The 7229-nt window shown below is 50.4% G+C and overlaps 1 pseudogene; it reads left to right on the top strand.

The window, feature by feature from the left end:
* LOC144108629 (uncharacterized) lies at positions 1-6968 on the top strand (annotated as a pseudogene).
* The last annotated feature ends 261 nt before the right edge of the window (positions 6969-7229 follow it).

Here is a 7229-nt window from a genome sequence, read left to right as displayed (position 1 = left end):
ATGGAAAAGGCGCTGGCTTCTACGCGACGCAGCGCCGTCCCTGAACCTGCCTGTTCGACCTTTAGATCGTCAGCCGTCAGCTCGGCGTCGCCGAAACAGGGCACTGGGCGGAGGTAAGCTGAATGTGCGTGGTAGCGTCGGGCGCGATTACGCAGTTTTAATTTCGCGCACCGCACGCCGTGCGTAACATATTCACATGTTTGGAAGTAAGTATTGCACTGTGTCTCAAATAATACTGTTTTTGCTTGCTGCGCTTGTTTTGTGCAGTGGCGCTTTAGGTAACGTTGGCGTGTATCTGATGAATGGATGTATTCATTGTGTCGCGAGACTCATAAAAGTGCACTAATGCTTGCCTGTAGCATACGACTGCTATAATTAAGCTAATTTTATATTTTGGCGCTCCTATGCTTGATGTTGTTACATTTTCTTACAAGTGTTAGATTAAGTGTCCGGTGTAAGACATACAATTGGGGTTTACTGCCCCAGCGGCCAGTGCCGCCGAAGGAGAGAAAGCTGAAGAAGACGAAGCTGACGCAGTTCAGTTTGCGAAGAAGACGAAGCTGACGCTCTATTGCAACTGGTAGGTTGATATGCTAATTCTTTTAATGTTCTACTAGCTCTTCTTTTTTCACCAAAATGCTGTCTGTTATTTAACTGTCAATATTGTACTGTTGTTTTTATTCATTGATTTTTTCAAAATTCACGATTGGTGCTACAATTTTGTCGTCATCTTCCATGGAAACTTCTTTGTTTATTCAATTACTCCTTGGCCAATCCCCCCGCGTGCGTATGTGCCATATACCTGGGGTGAAGAAGAAGAAGAAGAAGAACGAACTCTTGGCTTATGTGCCATTGTGTGGGGTCAACAACAACAACAACAACAATCTTGGCTTGGAGCTATACGCTGTGTCAACAAAGATTTTGCCTGTCCACAATTCTTGTGCGTCTGATTTGCGCCTTTACATTTGATGGAGGTGCTGCCTGTTCCCACCCTGGAGCTACAGACCTTACGGATGTACGGACCTGAAGATCTACACCCCTTACCAGCCTCTACCACGATGACTGACACCCAGCCCCAGCCTGGCTACACTGTTCCCGCCACCGTCGTCTGTTCCGGTCCCGTGCGTCCGCGCGACCCTGCGATCTTCAGCGGCACGGACGACACCGACGTCGAAGACTGGCTCGCCTCCTATGAACGCGTAAGCGCCTATAACAAATGGGACGACAACGTCAAGCTGACAAACGTCATCTTTCATCTGACGGACCTCGCCAACTTATGGTTTCGCAACCACGAAGCCGATCTTTCTACCTGGGCGGTCCTCAAAACCAGCCTCACAGATGTCTTCGGCCGCCCCGCTGTCCGAAAACTTCGTGCCGAACAACGGTTGCGCAGTCGGGCCCAGCAGAGCGGCGAGAATTTCACAAGCTATATCGAGGATGTCGTTGATTTATGCAAGCGTCTGAATCCATCCATGAGCGACGCGGACAAAATCAAACACATTCTTAAAGGGATTGAGGACGACGCATTTCAAATGTTCCAAAAATCCTCAAACCATCTCCGACGTCGTTTCTTTGTGTCAGAGCTATGACGAGCTCCGGAAATAGCGTCTTGTCACCCGCCGTACCATTTGCCCTGACGACACCCTTTCGAGCTTGGCTGTCGGCGGTCCTGCTCACGATCAGTCGACCCTTCTTCAGCAGATCCAGCAGTTTGTGCGGGAGGAGGTCGCCCGCCAGCTATCGCTTGTTACCTGCCCACCCGCTCCAACGCCAACGCTGTCGCCTTCCATTCAGCGTGTCAACCCGACCGCCTTGCCGATTCCGTCGATGCCGCTCTGCCACATCTCCAACGCGCCCAGCTTGTCGCCTTGCTTCAGCGCTTCCGCGCGTCCTTAGATTAAGACACCTTGGGTCGTGCAACAGCGGTTTGCCACCATATCGACACTGGAACACATCCACTTTTGCGCCAGCGCCCTTACCGCGTCTCCTCCGCTGAGCGCCGCATAATTGATGATCAGGTGAGCGACATGCTACACCGTGGAGTGATCCAGCCCTCTCACAGCCCGTGGGCTTCTCCCGTTGTGCTCGTCAAGAAAAAAAAAACGGTTCCATTAGATTCTGCGTATACCGCAGCCGTGGCCTAGTTGGTTTGGCGCCCGTCTCGGCTGCGGGAGGTGGTTGGTTCGAAACCCACCGCAGGACACCCACCGGCCCCCGGCCTCGCGCCCGGCTATCTTTAGGGTTGCTCGCTTGGGAGAAGCTCCGTAAACCCTGCTGCGCCCCTCGCGGGCTAAGCCCCAGTTTCGAACGACCTCACAGCCTGCTGAAAGTGGTACTCCGGTCAACGTGCGATCAGCACGTTGCTGAACTTGGCGCATGGCGCAGCATGCTGAACTTCGTGCACATTCTCATCTGCTGAACTCCCTGTGCCAGCTCATTTAAACTTCATCGAACGCCAAGATCAATTGAATGTCTCATCTGAATCATGAACCACCTTTGCAGGCTGAGTTTCGAAACTGGTTTTGCCCCCCGAGGGGTGCAGCGGGGTTTGCGGAGCCTCTTCCAAGCACACACCCCTGAGGAAGCCGGGCGCCGAGCCGGGGGACGCTTGTGCCCATTTTTGCCGGTGGGTGGCCGGCGGTGGGTTTCGAACCAACCAAATTCCGCCGCCGAGGCGGATGCCCAAGCCACTAGACCACGACTGCGGTTTGTTTAGCCGGCGGTAGCCTGCTAAACAAAATTACTCGGAAAGACGTCTACCACCTGCCTCGTATAGATGATGCGCTTGACTGCCTGCAGGGGGTAGAGTACTTTTCTTCGTTAGATCTGCGCTCTGGATACTGGCAGGTGCCGATGGCCGAAGCTGATCACCCGAAAACAGTTTTCATCACGCCTGATGGGCTGTATGAATTTAATATGATGCCCTTCCGTCTCTGCAACGCGCCTGCAACTTTCGAGCGCATGATGGACAACATCCTACGCGGGCTGAAATGGCAAACGTGCCTCTGCTAATTGGACGATGTTGTCGTATTCTCCCCGGATTTTCCGTCTCATCTTCTTCGTCTTGAGAGTGTCCTTCAGTGTCTCAGTGACGCTGGCCTGCAGCTTAATTTGAAGAAGTGTTACTTTGGCGCCCGACAGCTGACTATCTTAGGCGACGTCGTGTCCAAGGATGGTGTCCTCCCGGACGCTGCCAAGCTACGAGCAGTTGCTGATTTCCCGAAGCCCACCTCCCTGAAAGAACTTAGAAGCTTTATTGGACTTTGCTCGTACTTTTGTTGGTTCGTCAAGAATTTTGCTGCAATATCGCCCCACTGACACAACTTTTCGCCGGCGGCCACGACTTGCCAGCCTGGTCCACTGCATGCGACGAAGCTTTTGCCATGCTGCGCCATCTTCTCATCTCCAGTCCGATCTTGCGCCATTTCGACCCTTCCGCCCCTACAGAACTCCGCACGGACGCCAGCGGCATCGGTCTGTGTGCCGTCCTTGCTCAGCGGAAACCTGGCTTCAATGAGTACGTCGTTGCTTATGCAAGCCGTGCACTCACAAAAGCGGAGACTAAATATTCCGTCACGCAAAAAGAATGTTTGGAAATTATTTGGGCGATCACAAAATTTCGCCCTTACTTATATGGGCGCCCGTTCGCTGTCATCACAGATCACCATGCCCTATGCTGGCTGTCGTCACTCAAGGATCCTTCCGGCCGCCTCGCTCGTTGGGCTCTCCGATTACAAGACTACGACATTCAGGTCATTTACCGCTCCGTACGCAAACACTCCGATGCTGACGCCCTTTCACGCTCCCCTGTGTCCTCTGAACTCGACCAACCCTCTATTTCCAGCCTCACGCCTTCTTTCAATACCATTGATATGGCTTCTGAGCAGCGCAAGGATCCTTGGATAGCTTCTATTCTCGATATCTTAGCCAACCGCTCTACCAGCCCCCCTTCTAAAGCACTCCGTCGTCAAGCCCGTCACTTTGTCGTGCGTGACCAGCTGCTGTACCGTCGAAACTGCCTACCAGATGGTCGCAAATGGCTGCTCGTAATTCCCCGGCATCTCCGCTTCGCTATTTGTGCCAGTTATCATGACGACCCGCAACCCGCTCATGCCGGTCTGCTGAAAACTTTTACCCGCCTACGTCTTCGGTATTATTGGCAAGGCATGTACCGTTCTGTCCGTCAGTACGTCCGCTCTTCGAATGTCAGCGGCGCAAGGATCAACCACAGCACTCACCGGCTCCTCTGCAACCTTTACCTTGTCCGGCCCGCCCTTTCGACCGTGTTGGAATCGACCTTTATGGCCCTCTTACTAGCACTTCTGCTGGACACCGTTGGATCATTGTCGCCATAGATCACCTCACGCGCTATGCGGAAAATTCCCCGTTACCAGTTGCAACGGCCTCTGACGTCGCCGGTTTCATACTTCAAAACATCATTCTTCGCCACGGTGCGCCTCAGGAATTGCTCAGCGACCGAGGTCGCGTCTTCTTGTCCGGCGTTTTGGAGGCCCTTCTTCGGGAGTGTCACATCGTCCACCGTACAACTTCATCTTACCATCCCCAGACGAACGGCATCACCGAGCTAGCGCTTTAACCGGACCCTCGGCGACATGATGGCCAAGTACATTTCATCCGATCACTCCAACTGGGACCGCATACTAGGATTCGTTACCTATGCTTACAATACTGCAATGCAAGCAACTACTGATTTTTCCCCGTATTTTCTTCTCTATGGCCGGGAGCCATCTTAAATTATGGACACCATACTACCTTACCGCCCAGATTCCTCCGAATTTACAACCGTCTCTCAAGCCGCTGCTCATGCCGAAGAATGCCGTCAACTCGCCCGTTCCTTTACTGCGCACGATCAGTACCGTCAGAAAAGTGCCCGCGCCACTTCTACCTGTCTGCCGCCGGCTTACCTTCCTGACTCCTTAGTTTGGCTTTTGGTGCCCTCCTCCAGCCCAGGCCTGTCGACAAAACTGCTAAGCAAATACCCCTATCGCGTAGTTCAGCAGACATCTCCAGTTAACTACCTCGTCGAGCCCCTCACGCCTTCGCCTGATCATCGACGCCGCGGCCGCGAAATCGTCCACTTCGACCGCCTGAAACCCTACTACGATCCCGCTATCATCTCGTGCCCTTAGGCCGCCAGGATGGCGCCTTTTCAGCCCGGGGGTATTGTAAGACATACAATTGGGGTTTGCTGCCCCAGCGGCCAGTGCCGCCGAAGGAGAGAAAGCTGAAGAAGACGAAGCTGACGCCTGACGCAGTTCAGTTTGCGAAGAAGACGAAGCTGACGCTCTCGAACTCTTGGCTTGGAGCTACGCTGTGTCAACAAAGATTTTGCCTGTCCACATTTCTTTTGCGTCTGATTTGCGTCTTTACACCGGTAATGATGTTCATATCATTGCTTTGCATTTTGAGGCCCTTGCACGCGCGTGACAAGCTTGTACGAACGCATTTTAAAACGGCTTGGCTAAATCTCCACGGCATCAATTCTTAAAATCATTGTAAATTATAAGCTAAAATTTTATTTCCACAAATGAGCTAAGCAAACAGAAGCACAGTTTTAACCAACGTTAATAAATACAAAGACCACGTGCTCTTCAGGATGTTGGCAATCGTATCTTTATTGGTGTTACATTATCACCTATGTATCAACTGCGAACTTCTTTATTTGTTAGTCAAGAATGTCATTAGAGAGGAAGTAAGGCTGTTTTTGCAGTGCATGCAGCAGGTTTGGAGAATTTATACCTACTTGCATAACAAAGGCTGTGGCCAACTGTTTTAATTATTTGCTTTCATACAGCTAGATGTTTCCCGTACCATTTTGGGAAAAATGCATATCTGAAGCTAACATTTTATTTGCAGAAGACAGGGCGTTGAGCGACATTAACCCTAAAGAGAAGCTGTTACCGTTGCCTACATGTGAACCAGAGATTGAAGCAAGTACATCTTACTCAGGAGAAGTCGAAGACAGCGCACCTGACTCAGGGGGCGACGCAGATATCAATCCCAGTCCAGGTGGCAATCAAGATATCATTGTCATCTGCGTTATCTATATATTTATCGCATTTGTTGACTGCGAAAATAAATTACATTATTTGCTTCAGATATCCCTGCTGAGCTTCAGGCCGTAAGGAAGGAGATTGGCTTGCAAGGCAACACACTCGATGCTGGACGAAAACTACCACTGAGCACGGCAAACGTTCAGGGAGAAAAAAGATCTGAACATCTTAAGTGGGATTATCTGCTTCCATCTCTTCTATAACATATGCGATGTTTACACTGACAGCCGGGTGCTCATGCAAGCAAAACGGTTTTGCTTATCAAACGAAGACGCAGTGTTGTTAACGCTCATTAAGCTTCACCACAACATGTCATTCGCATTGCTTGGTGCGCTTTTTGGCATTCACCGCACCACAGCGTCAGAAATAGTCAAGGCCAGTGTAATAAGCTTGCCTGAAATAAAGAAAAATGCAGTCTTTTGGCCGAGCAAGGAAGCTGTTGGTGAAAATTTGACGGTGTACTTCAAGGAGTGCTCGAGTGTGAAAGCTGTGCTAGACTGCATGTAGATCCCAATTCAGAGGCCGAAGGATATGGAGTCCCAGCTGTTGACATACAGCTGGTACAAAGGTGTGTACACAGCTAAGGTTTTAGTCTGTGAGACACCGTGGGTTCACATAAGTTATGTAAGCAAAGCTTATGGTCGCCGGGCATCTGACTCCCATATAACGAAGGAAAGCAAGATGCTAGAAGAGTTTCTACCTTCAATTGATAGTGTTATGGTGGATAAAGGGTTCTTAATAGACAAACTCTGTCTTGAGCATCAGATCACAAGTGTGCGTCCACCATTCTTACGCAAGAGAATGCAACTTGCAAGAAATGAAGCTGAAAAAAATCAAAGTATTGCAGCCGCTAGTGTTCATGTCGGGCGTTGAATCGAGCGGATGAAAGTGTAAGATATTGACGGGGAACTTGGGCACCCAGCTTTTTGCTTACCTTGATGACATTATACAAGTCATTGCGAAAATTGAAAATCTCTCCAAACCCATCTACAGCAGCGACAAGTTTTTGGTACAGTAGAAGACTACCAAAGTGCATGGACAATATTTTCCAGTGCAGTTTCTTCTTAGATTGTTTCCTACGGCTCCTTTATTTGTTTGCTTGAACCAAGTGGTAAGCATTTTTTCTATATTCTCTTAAATGAGCTGTAGATTGCG

The sequence above is a fragment of the Amblyomma americanum genome, chromosome 10, assembly GCF_052857255.1.
Source record: "Amblyomma americanum isolate KBUSLIRL-KWMA chromosome 10, ASM5285725v1, whole genome shotgun sequence".
Taxonomy (NCBI): Eukaryota; Metazoa; Arthropoda; class Arachnida; order Ixodida; family Ixodidae; genus Amblyomma; species Amblyomma americanum.
This window is presented reverse-complemented; position numbering and strand designations above follow the sequence as displayed.